The sequence below is a fragment of the Oncorhynchus nerka genome, linkage group LG1 (genome assembly GCF_034236695.1).
Source record: "Oncorhynchus nerka isolate Pitt River linkage group LG1, Oner_Uvic_2.0, whole genome shotgun sequence".
Classification (NCBI taxonomy): domain Eukaryota; kingdom Metazoa; phylum Chordata; class Actinopteri; order Salmoniformes; family Salmonidae; genus Oncorhynchus; species Oncorhynchus nerka.
The window spans coordinates 41,005,411-41,017,110 of record NC_088396.1 but is presented as its reverse complement, the minus strand read 5'-3'; the positions used below and the strand labels follow the sequence as shown (position 1 = coordinate 41,017,110).

The window sequence follows — 11,700 nt, the reverse complement described above, 5'->3', positions numbered from 1 at the left end:
TCAGTGTGTGCTAAGGTGGGCAATGAGACAGAAAGATAAGGCAGCCAACCACGAAGCGGCATATACGTTTTTCATCACCGTGTGCTATTGAAACTCACCTTAAACATATCAGAGCCTGAAACATAAAACACAGCTTATCAAATATTTAGGACAGACTGTTTTGTGTCGCTCTCTCGTCGAGGTCGTCCTGACTTTAGCACATAAACGAGAGGGCCACACAACACAATTTGGCCTCATTGTGTATTAAAAGCCAGTGACATCTGTCTGTCTATCAAGAATGTGGTTTATTATTAACTGGTTTCACCTGACACTCCTGTTGTATTTACACAAGACATCTAATAAAACAGACGGGCAGAGGTAGGGACGGCTATTTAGTCCACGTTTATTAGACTACTGATATCGTTGTTGAGCATGGACTTAAACCTCACCCTTTTGTATATCATCTGCCTGCCAATCTACTCTGATGATAGTTCATTGTTGTTAATTATCAGTAATGACATCATTTGTATCTGACACAGGCACACATTGTTTCAGAATTAAAATATATGTGAATGGCAATGACGCACAGTCTCGCCAAAACTGATGTTTGGAAGGAAAAAGACAAATAAGTGCAAAATATTCTGACTTATATTAGTTGGATTTAAGCAAAACACCAAGGAAGGAATAGGCCAAATTACTTTTGATGCCTCCTCCCCTCTCCCTGGCGCTCGCTTCAGTCTCTCCACGCCTCTCTGCCTCTCGCCTCCCTCTTCCATGAACCAGCCTGTCAGTTAGCGCGCCGGTTGACACCGGACTGATTGAACGTGACACAATCAGATTGCTCTCCGCGAAACTAACCGTTTGGCGGATATCAAGTTTTCTTCAGTTCAAACATTATCTGTGTCGCAAACACTGTGATTTCGGTACATTTTTATTTTGTTTGAGGAACTTGGTTGTTTTGCCTGTTACAATTTTTCTGGTTATGATGCGTTTTGTGTTTTCCTTGTTCCCGCTGGTGAAGCAGCCACGAGTTCAAAGGAGGGAAGATTTGTGCCTCAGCCTTTTCTAACCGGTGACGACTGAAACGAAGTGCGATCAAACGACTCCAGCTGTGCCCATTGACGAAGTCCTCTGCGCCGCGACACGCAGCGGCTCGAGCTCCAGCAGGATTTAGCGCTCAAGCCAGCCTCCTCGACGCACTGGTCTGGTGCGAAAGATACACTTTCTCTCTCTCTCTCTCTCTCTCTCTCTCTCTCTCTCTGTCTCTCAATTCTCTCTCTCTCTGTGTCTCTCTCTGTCTCTGTCTCTCTCTCTCTGTCTCTCTGTCTCTCTCTCTCTCTCTCTCTCTCTCTCTCTCTCTCTCTCTCTCTCTCTCTCTCTCTCACACAGACAATAAACCAACATTGTCTACCCTTGTCACCCATCCTCCCCTTTCTCTCGGACTCGCTCACATCCAGCGCCCCGAAAACGAAGTTGTGTCCAGCGCACCGACCTTAGCCGATTTCCGCCCGTCGTTGATCCGACGCAGCCCAACCCTGGATTCAATACTTTTAATCAATGGACAGAGCCTCCTCAACGGCCAGCAGAGGTACAGACACGCCATAAGCAGTGAGTACAAGTCAGAGGTGTTCCATAGTGACAAATCTCATCGTTTCCATCTATTTCACATGAATATAAGCCATAATGCTGTATATATTTTCGGACCAGACATGAGCAGCAGCTGTGTTATGCAGTAATGCAATTGATTATGAGAAAGAGAAATCACGTGTTGCGCTCAGGTGTAAAAAGCCAATCTGGGGTTTGTTATCAAATTGCTAAAATGATCGATAGGCTAAACTATTGACTTAAAAGTTTCAATTTAATTATTAATAGGTCTATAAACGATATCTATAGCATTTCTCCAATTCTCCCAAAGTTGTTTATGGGGAGTTTTTCGGAGACTTAATCCATATAACAATCTATTTGGTCACATATTTCATCACCAGACTAAACGATCTAAACGATTATTATAATTATTATAATTAATTATAATGAATTATAATTAATTATTATAATTATTAGTATTATTAGTAACCTATTATATTAATAGTCCAATGTAATAATATGATGACAATTATTATGTTAGCCTATAGCCGACTGATAAATGATAGTATGATTACTAACTATAACAATTCATGATTATCAAGCAATTTATATAATAATGATTTCACATATGCCGACATACTGTATGTAGCCTATCATTCTGTTTCATCTGACGAATGTCCCTATGGTAGACGAGGGGAAAACGAGGAATACACTTCTAGCTATGCATGCAGTCTTTCATTTTTTTAAATATATTATTATTTCACCTTTATTTAACCAGGTAGGCTAGTTGAGAACAAGTTCACATTTACAACTGCGATCTGGCCAAAATAGCTTCTTTTTTGATGTTTGACTACACTTTTTACATGTAGGATTGTGCTCATTTTCAGCTCGTGAAACGGCATACTTCTTCATTGTCAAAGTGAAAACAGTTATTTTGATAACTCCATGGTTGTTATAAGGTGTGATGTTTATCAATCAAATATAGATTATGTAAAACACAAATTCCATTTTATTTCAGTGCTGCCCCTCGTTGGAATAGTTTAAACCCTAGGCTATTCAGTGTTCCTGCGAGTGTATGAATAGAAACACCACGTTTAGAGTAGAGTTGGCCCTGTAATGCCACACACAAAGGTTCATATTCCTTACTGTTATGTCTCCATCGAGTAAACGCTTTCAAATGACAAATCATTCATTCATTCTCCTGCATAGGCCGGGTTGCACGTGCTATTTTAGCGTATTTTGTGTTTTGAATAACATCCTGAGTAAAGTTTTAGGCCTGATTTTGCGATGAGGTGTTATGGTGTTTATGGTGATTCATATGGTGAACCTTTTTGCCCCAAAAAGATAATCGTTTGAGTGAATAATTTATCAATTCACCAAAGGACTAGGTTAGGAGACATGCGCTGCTCTCGCGAACGTGTGTTTGTCCCAAAATGGAACATATTTCTTTATATTTGTGTGTGTGTGTGCTTATTTAGGTTGTCTTTTTCCTTTGACTAATATGTAACCTTATTGAAGATTTCGACTTAACTGTTGTCTTAGGAAAATCACATAATGTAGCCTACTTTGTGAAACTGCGTCATGATTAGCATTTTCTTAGAACTGTCTTGTTGAACTTTTTAATGACTGAATGACTGAGCCATTACTGTTTGAAAGGTGTCAGTTGAGTTATAAATGAACAGGTTTTAACAAGTTTTTAATTTAGAATTACGTGAATTTCCACTCATGGAGTTAATGAAAAGGTACATATTAACTAAATCATTCATCAAATGATGTAGTCATTATGTAGCGAATTAGTTTTTTTGTCATTTGTTGGACATTAGCCTATATTATTGTAAACCTATATGAAATATAATTACATGTATTCTAATGAATTAATATCATATTTTAGGCCAATAATAATACGATCATGTGTCTTCTAAGCATCCTAATTAAAAGCTATATGCCAAAACGCGTTGGTAAGCTATTGAATAATAAACAAACACTTTCTATTGATCTGCTATTCCTCAAAAGGTGGCCGAATAATTTTCACATTTCTAATTTGCTCTCCTCACCCTAGTTAGACTGCGAGGCAGCTACGGAAGCCTAAACAGTTTCCTCTTCACCCCAATAGAACATTTCGTCACTTGTCTAACTGTATAGGTCATTCCTAAAACTCTAGCGTTCATACAAAGTCATGCATACTATTTCTGAGATTTAAATCTTATCATGTATGGATTGATTAGTGGCTAATAGGCACGTAATTGTATGGGAATATATATTTTATTACCTGTATAATATTCCACATAGCTACTTCGATCTCATCGGGTATTAGGCATAGCATACTTTCACCGATTTCAACAGCTCCATACCTCCAATACTAACGAGAAGAGCATGGACGTATAGACTGATAATGAGCTTTATGCAACAAAGTTATGAATCCCACACGGCATCAGTGACAGTGGAGGTAGGCTAGTCTGTCTCTCATTTTCACAGAGGGGGTCGTCTGATCCTTTCCTTAACAGGCCTCTCCCTAGGCCTACAAATCTCTCTCATGCACAGACCAATTATGCTCGTTTTTCTTCTTCTGTGAGACATCGTCAATAGGAGGCCACGGGCAACCAAACAGGCAAGTAAGTCAGGAAGCGGCCTTAAACGCAAATGTTGCCAATACAATTATAAGGTCTACGTTTCCTCTTGCAATCAATACGGGTAACATGCGATCAGGGGTTGAAGCGATGCTGCATTTCAGACTAAATGGAAAACAGTCGCTCCCATCATTAAGTCGGGGAGTAGCTCTGGCATAAACGTTTAGGCCAATTCTAGTACAGTAGAGAGAGAGATGAGTTGTATTGTTGCCACCACTCAGTTGGATGTAACCATTATTTTATTACAATTGTCATCATCGACCATTTCCTCTTTTACATGAACGTGTCTCTTGTATGTTTGAGTAAACAGAGCAGCCCAACAAAGGTATGTGCCAAGCCGAAAGAAACAGGAATTTGTGTCAGCACTTAAAATGTAGACTTTTTTTTCATTCACACCAGATCTAATTTTGTTTAAAGTTTGCGTATATGTTGAGATTTTGGCACAGAGCTCACATTTTCTCGGCACTAGAAGGAACTGACTTTATAGCGCGGACAAGCGCGTGTCATAACCGAAATCATATATTTTTTTAAATGATGGAAATCCGACTTTTCACCGTGCCTTTTCTCATACCATTACTTGAATTTCGCCTGAGAGTTGTGTGAATTCAAAACTATGATTTGTATCACTTCAGGAAATGTTTTTCAACTGTCATTGACCCCGATGCCAACTGACAATTTTTTTCTTAATTTTGAGTAATTTTGCAGATGCTCTTATCCAGAGCTACTTAATGGAGCAATTAGGGTATGCTCAAGGGCATATCAACAGATTTTTCACATATTCGGCTCGGGGATTTGAACCAGCTCGGGGATTTAACTTTTCGGTTACAGACCCAACGCTCTTTAGTGCTAGGCTACGTGCTGCCTTAATTAAGATGCACATCATCATCAAAGGCCATCATCCGCCAATTTGAATATTTGAAATCAGAGCGATTTAAGAGAAAGTATTCCCGACTTAACTTTCTCTCCCCAGCAATACTGTAGGCCTATCTACATTTATTTAAATAATCACAGCCAACTTGATAATGAATGTGGCTGTTTTGGGGGAATGCTATACACAAGAATCAATAATTCAGCTGCGTAATGAAATACTCAAATGTGTCAAGATTGCATCAAAAGCAATACGCTAAAAATGAGACTTGTCAAAGAGACTTGTCACAGCTGCATTTTTGCCCTATCCCTTCACCCCATCTTCCTCCCACCTCCCTTCATCCCATCTTCCTCCCTCCACCCTTCCCTTCACCCCACCTTCCTCCCACCTCCCTTCCCTTCATCCCATCTTCCTCCTTTCCCTTCATCCCATCTTCCTCCCTCCTCCCTTCCCTTCATCCCATCTTCCTCCCTCCTCCCTTCCCTTCATCCCATCTTCCTCCCACCTCCCTTCCCTTCATCCCATCTTCCTCCCTCCTCCCTTCCCTTCATCCCATCTTCCTCCCACCTCCCTTCCCTTCATCCCATCTTCCTCCCTCCTCCCTTCCCTTCATCCCATATTCCTCCCTCCTCCCTTCCCTTCATCCCATCTTCCTCCCTCCTCCCTTCCCTTCATCCCATCTTCCTCCCTCCTCCCTTCCCTTCATCCCATCTTCCTCCCTCCTCCCTTCCCTTCATCCCATCTTCCTCCCTCCTCCCTTCCCTTCATCCCATCTTCCTCCCTCCTCCCTTCCCTTCATCCCATCTTCCTCCCTCCTCCCTTCCCTTCATCCCATATTCCTCCCACCTCCCTTCCCTTCATCCCATCTTCCTCCCACCTCCCTTCCCTTCATCCCATCTTCCTCCCACCTCCCTTCCCTTCATCCCATCTTCCTCCCTCCTCCCTTCCCTTCATCCCATCTTCCTCCCACCTCCCTTCCCTTCATCCCATCTTCCTCCCTCCTCCCTTCCCTTCATCCCATCTTCCTCCCTCCTCCCTTCCATTCATCCCATCTTCCTCCCTCCTCCCTTCCCTTCATCCCATCTTCCTCCCTCCTCCCTTCCCTTCATCCCATATTCCTCCCACCTCCCTTCCCTTCATCCCATCTTCCTCCCACCTCCTTCCCTTCATCCCATCTTCCTCCCACCTCCCTTCCCTTCATCCCATCTTCCTCCCTCCTCCCTTCCCTTCATCCCATCTTCCTCCCACCTCCCTTCCCTTCATCCCATCTTCCTCCCTCCTCCCTTCCCTTCATCCCATCTTCCTCCCTCCTCCCTTCCCTTCATCCCACCTCCCTCTCTCCATCCGCAACCCCGCCCTCCATCCCTCCATCCTCCATCTCTCCACATATCCTGTTCTCTTCTCCTCCTACCCCTGCTCTGTTCTCTCCTCTCTCTGTCTATTTTTTCTTGTGTAAACCCAGCAATCTGTGTTCCCATATCAAAGGTGTGTCTATGCTATTAAACAGCAGATTAGATATCGGCAGGAATGGCCTATTGGGAAATAAAGGGCATACTAATAACCACTTCAACGTAGTGATCCAAATGGTAGCTTCTAGTCTTCCATCGTGTGTTCGATTCCCGCTGGGAACACCCATACCATAAAATGTATGCACACGTGACTGTAAGTCGCTTTGGATAGTTATTATGGCATAAAATAAATGAATACACTGGACATATAAGTGCTAAACTGTATGTTACTGTAAAGCCTAGAGGGATTGATGGTATCTAAGCCGCAGCCATTCCTCTTCTGGTGAGTGTGGTGTGATTCTGGTGCGATCCAGGCTGAGGTGGGACTGAGTTGAGTTGGCTTTGGCATGTAGTGTGTGCAAAGCAGCAGCCCTGCTGATGTGGCATGCCTGTTACTGTGTAGATTATCTAGTGGCCGTCACAGCCGTCCGCACAGCACACCATACCAGGAGATCAGGACACAGTGGGTGTGAGGCCGCTGCTCCAGTGTCATTGTTGTCACGCGGAAGGCTGAGTTTGTGTGTGTGTCTCTGTTAGTGTGTGTGTGCATGCGTGCGTGAATGCTTGCGTGTGTGCATGCGTGTGTGTGGTGTGTGGTCCCAGACTGTGTTAGTCAGAAGGCTGACCTAGGGTCCCATGTGTGTTCCTGTGAGTCAGTGTGTGGTCCCTGGAAGTGTCAAAGCAGTCAGCCTGTGTTGTGTGTGGCCTGTGGTTTGCGTGTGTGTGTGTGCCCGCATATGTGTGTCTGTTTTCCTGTGTATGTATGTGTGTGCATACACAAAGGGTGGGGTTATAAAGTCCTGCTGTTAACTCTTATCAAATGAGATGTTTATGAGAGAGCTAAACATGTTCGCCAGAAGGGCCCTCTCCCCCTCCAACTCCCCCTCCAACTCCCCCCTCTCTCTCCAACTCTCCCCCTCTCTCTAACTCTCCCCCTCTCTCTACAACTCCCCCTCTACAACTCTTCCCCCTCTCTCCAAATCTCCCCAACTCTCCCCCTCTCTCTCCAACTCCCCCCATCTCTCCAACCCCCCTGTCCAACTCTCCCCCTCTCCCCCTCTCTCTCCAACTCTCCCCCTCTCTTTCCAACTCCCCCCATCTCTCCAACCCCCTGTCCAACTCTCCCCCTCTCCCCTCTCTCTCCAACTCTCTCTCCCCCTCTCTCTCCAACTCCCCCATCTCTCCAACCCCCCTGTCCAACTCTCCCCCTCTCCCCTCTCTCTCCCCCTCTCTCTCCAACTCTCCCCCTCTCTCTCCAACTCTCCCCCTCTCTCTCCAACTCTCCAACTCTCCCCTCTCTCTCCAAATCTCCCCAACTCTCCCCTCTCTCTCCAACTCCCCCATCTCTCCAACCCCCCTGTTCAACTCTCCCCCTCTCTCTCCAACTCTCCCCTTCTCTCTCCAACTCTCCCCTCTCTCTCCAACTCTCCCCTTCTCTCTCCAACTCTCCCCTTCTCTCTCCAACTCTCCCTTCTCTCTCCAACTCTCCCCTCTCTCTCCAACTCTCCCCTTCTCTCTCCAACTCTCCCCTTCTCTCTCCAACTCTCCCCTTCTCTCTACAACTCTCCCCTTCTCTCTACAACTCTCCCCTTCTCTCTACAACTCTCCCCTTCTCTCTACAACTCTCCCCCTCTCTCTCAAACTCTCCCCCATGAGCACCACAACATACTTGACTACAGCACTTCATGAATGCTCAACATACTCACAGATAAACACCCCACAATATCACAAGACTCACATTCAGTTACACAGGTTTTCATATAATTTCCGTTGACACTTTTGTTGTTGTGGTGGCGCGGCAGGTTCGTGCCAGGATGGTGCTATCATATTAATACCCAATGGTAAGCAGCTTTCTGCCAATCCCCAGTACAGAGAGTACAGAGAGTAGAGAGTAGAGAGTAGAGAGTAGAGAGACAGAGAGAGAGAGAGAGGGAGAGAGAGAGTAGAGAGACAGAGAGAGAGAGAGAGAGAGAGAGAGAGAGAGAGAGAGAGAGGGAGAGAGAGAGAGAGAGAGAGAGAGAGGAGAGAGAGAGAGAGAGACAGAGAGAGAGAGAGAGAGAGAGAGAGAAAGAAAGAAAGAAAGAACAGAGGAGAAAATAGCAACACTTTTAATATCTCTCCCTCTACCCATCTTCTATGTCTGTCATAGAGAGCAGCATTAGCCAAAAGTATGATAGCCCTGCTGTAAAACAGAACTTTGTCCCAAATGACACCCTTTTCCATATGTAGTGCACTATTTTTTTTTACCAGGGCTCAAAGGGATCTCATCTAAAGTAGTGCACTATACAGGGTGCAATTTGGGACATGGTCCAGGTGTTTATTGGAGAACAGAGCTCTGCTGAGTGGACGTTCAGTAATGTGATTCATCTAATCTTTCCGGGTAATATGGTTAATAATGTGTCATAAGCCCTTCTCCCTTCCTGCTTTGCATTTCTATGATGGAGCATTTCTTTAATACAATCTGATCACACTGTTAGCAAATAGATAGGTTTGTGTGGGACAGGCTAGGCATGTGTGGTTTACAATGTGGGGGCGAAGAGCTACTGGAAATTTGTCTCTCGTTTTCTCTTTAGATGTTTAGCCTTCCTCTGTTTTTGTGCTCTGTCTCTCCACAGGTTATCGGCATTTAGTCTTTTCCATCATTCACTTTATATGTGTATTCTTTCAGACTGTATTTCTCTGTGTTCGTACTTACAACGTTTCTCCTCCACTCGCTTTTGTTCTCCATCTGTCCTAATACAATCTCTCCGTCTCTCACACCTCACCCTGTCACCACCCTGTCACTCACCCCTCACCCTGTCTCTCACTCCTCACCGTGTCACCACCCTGTCACTCACCTCTCACCCTGTCTCTCACCCCTCACCCTGTCTCTCACCCCTCAACCTGTCACTCACCCCTCACCCCTCACCCTGTCACCACCCTGTCACTCACCCCTCACCCTGTCTCTCACTCCTCACCGTGTCACCACCCTGTCACTCACCCCTCACCCTGTCTCTCACTCCTCACCGTGTCACCACCCTGTCACTCACCTCTCACCCTGTCTCTCACCCCTCAACCTGTCACTCACCCCTCACCCTGTCTCTCACCCCTCACCCTGTCACTCACCCCTCACCCCTCACCCTGTCACCACCCTGTCACTCACCCCTCACCCTGTCTCTCACTCCTCACCGTGTCACCACCCTGTCACTCACCTCTCACCCTGTCTCTCACCCCTCAACCTGTCACTCACCCCTCACCCTGTCTCTCACCCCTCACCCTGTCACTCACCCCTCACCCCTCACCCTGTCACCACCCTGTCACTCACCCCTCACCCTGTCTCTCACTCCTCACCGTGTCACCACCCTGTCACTCACCCCTCACCCTGTCTCTCACTCCTCACCGTGTCACCACCCTGTCACTCACCTCTCACCCTGTCTCTCACCCCTCAACCTGTCCCTCACCCCTCACCCTGTCCCTCACCCCTCAGCCTGTCACTCACCCCTCAGCCTGTCACTCACCCCTCAACCTGTCCCTCACCCCTCAGCATGTCACTCACCCCTCAGCCTGTCACTCACCCCTCAACCTGTCACTCACTCCTCAGCCTGTCACTCACTCCTCAGCCTGTCACTCACCCCTCAGCCTGTCACTCACCCCTCAACCTGTCCCTCACCCCTCACCCTGTCCCTCACCCCTCAGCCTGTCACTCACCCCTCAACCTGTCACTCACCCCTCAACCTGTCCCTCACCCTCAGCCTGTCACTCACCCCTCAGCCTGTCACTCACCCCTCAACCTCTCCCTCACCCCTCAGCCTGTCACTCACCCCTCAACCTGTCACTCACCCCTCAACCTGTCCCTCACTCCTCAGCCTGTCACTCACTCCTCAGCCTGTCACTCACCCCTCAGCCTGTCCCTTTTATAGTGTTTATGTTTGTATGTACACTTAGATCCGTAGAACACCATTTACTGGCCTCAGTTTCCTATGTGTGGCACAGCTGGTTCAGAGCAACTCTCCCTTTTCTGTCAGAAAAGGGAGCAGAAAAGACAAGAAAGAGGGAGAGAAAGACAGCTAAGAAAAGAGAAGAGGTGGAAGGGGAGGATAGAGGAAGGTAGAGAGGAAAAGAGAGAGAGGAGGTGAATGAGAGAGAGAGAGAGAGAGAGAGAGAGAGAGAGAGGAGGTGAATGAGAGAGAGAGAGAGAGAGAGAGGAGGTGAGAGAGAGAGAGAGAGAGAGAGGGAAAGAGAGAGAGGAGGTGAATGAGAGAGAGAGAGAGAGAGGAGGTGAATGAAAGAGAGAGAGAGGAGGTGAATGAGAGAGAGAGATAGAGAGAGGAGGTAAATGAGAGGGCGAGAGAGGAGGTGAATGAAAGAGAGAGAGAGGAGGTGAATGAAAGAGAGAGAGAGGAGGTGAATGAGAGAGAGATAGAGAGAGGGGGGTGAATGAGAGGGAGAGAGAGCGAGAGAGAGCGAGAGAGAGAGGAGGTGAATGAGAGCGAGAGGAGGTAAATGAGAGGGAGAGAGATAGAGAGAGGGGGTGAATGAGAGGGAGAGAGATAGAGAGAGAGGAGGGGAATTTTTGAAAGAGGAGGTGAGAGAGAGAGAGAGAGAGAGGTTGTGAATGAGAGGGAGAGAGAGGGAAAGAGAAAGAGGAGGTGAATGAGAGGGAGAGAGAGGGAAAGAGAGAGAGGAGGTGAATGAGAGGGAGAGAGAGGGGAAGAGAGAGAGGAGGTGAATGAGAGGGAGAGAGAGGGGAAGAGAGAGAGGAGGTGAATGAGAGGGAGAGAGAGGGAAAGAGAAAGAGGAGGTGAATGAGAGGGAGAGAGAGGGAAAGAGAGAGAGGAGGTGAATGAGAGGGAGAGAGAGGGGAAGAGAGAGAGGAGGTGAATGAGAGGGAGAGAGAGGGAAAGAGAGAGAGGAGGTGAATGAGAGGGAGAGAGAGGGAAAGAGAGAGAGGAAAATACAGGAGGTGTACAAGAGAAGAGAGAGACAGTCTCTTTGGCCTTACACAGTTCCACCCTGTCATTTGACTGCACAATTCTAAGAATGAATATGAGTTGGCCGATGGCACCAGTATTACAAATGATGATGGAAACTCATGAATACTCGTGTCTCGTACAGTGTAGGAAGGTTTAGAATTACACGTGTGTGTGTGTATGTT

General features: G+C 46.4%; 1 protein-coding gene across 8 annotated transcripts in view; it reads left to right on the top strand.

Moving 5' to 3' along the window:
• Nucleotides 1-758: 758 nt before the first annotated feature.
• Nucleotides 759-11,700, top strand: part of LOC115124618 (DNA-binding protein SATB2-like) — a 91,246-nt gene continuing 80,304 nt past the window's right edge. For 5 of the 8 annotated variants that reach the window (XM_065018850.1, XM_065018839.1, XM_065018834.1 and 2 more), the window contains exons 1-2: nucleotides 759-1,186; nucleotides 1,437-1,587. The gene's annotated coding sequence lies outside the window, so the exon portion shown is untranslated. Of the gene's footprint in view, nucleotides 1,187-1,206; nucleotides 1,588-11,700 lie in introns of those variants that run through there. The other 3 variants (XM_065018852.1, XM_065018848.1, XM_065018842.1) reach the window with 1 other exon arrangement.